Here is a 279-nt window from a genome sequence, read left to right on the forward strand (position 1 = left end):
TGCGCGGTGCCGGGGCAGGGCCGGCTACCGGGGCGCGAAGGCACCTCCATCAGCACTTCGTTGGAAGGTGGTAGGCGGGGGGGGACGGCACAGACACCTCCGGCCGTGCCACCCTTCCCACGGGGCCGGGATCCGCTGCCCCCGGGGCTCGGCGGGGCCGGGGTGTCCCAGCTGGAGGCAGCTGGCAGAGCCCTGGCGGGGCTGAACGCGGCACCCCGACCACCTCGCAGCGTGGGGCGGCCTCCAGCGGGGAGCGCGCCCTCGGGCAGCAAAGCTCCC

Source organism: Aptenodytes forsteri, unplaced genomic scaffold, assembly GCF_000699145.1.
Source record: "Aptenodytes forsteri isolate BGI_AS27 unplaced genomic scaffold, ASM69914v1 Scaffold274, whole genome shotgun sequence".
Lineage (NCBI taxonomy): Eukaryota > Metazoa > Chordata > Aves > Sphenisciformes > Spheniscidae > Aptenodytes > Aptenodytes forsteri.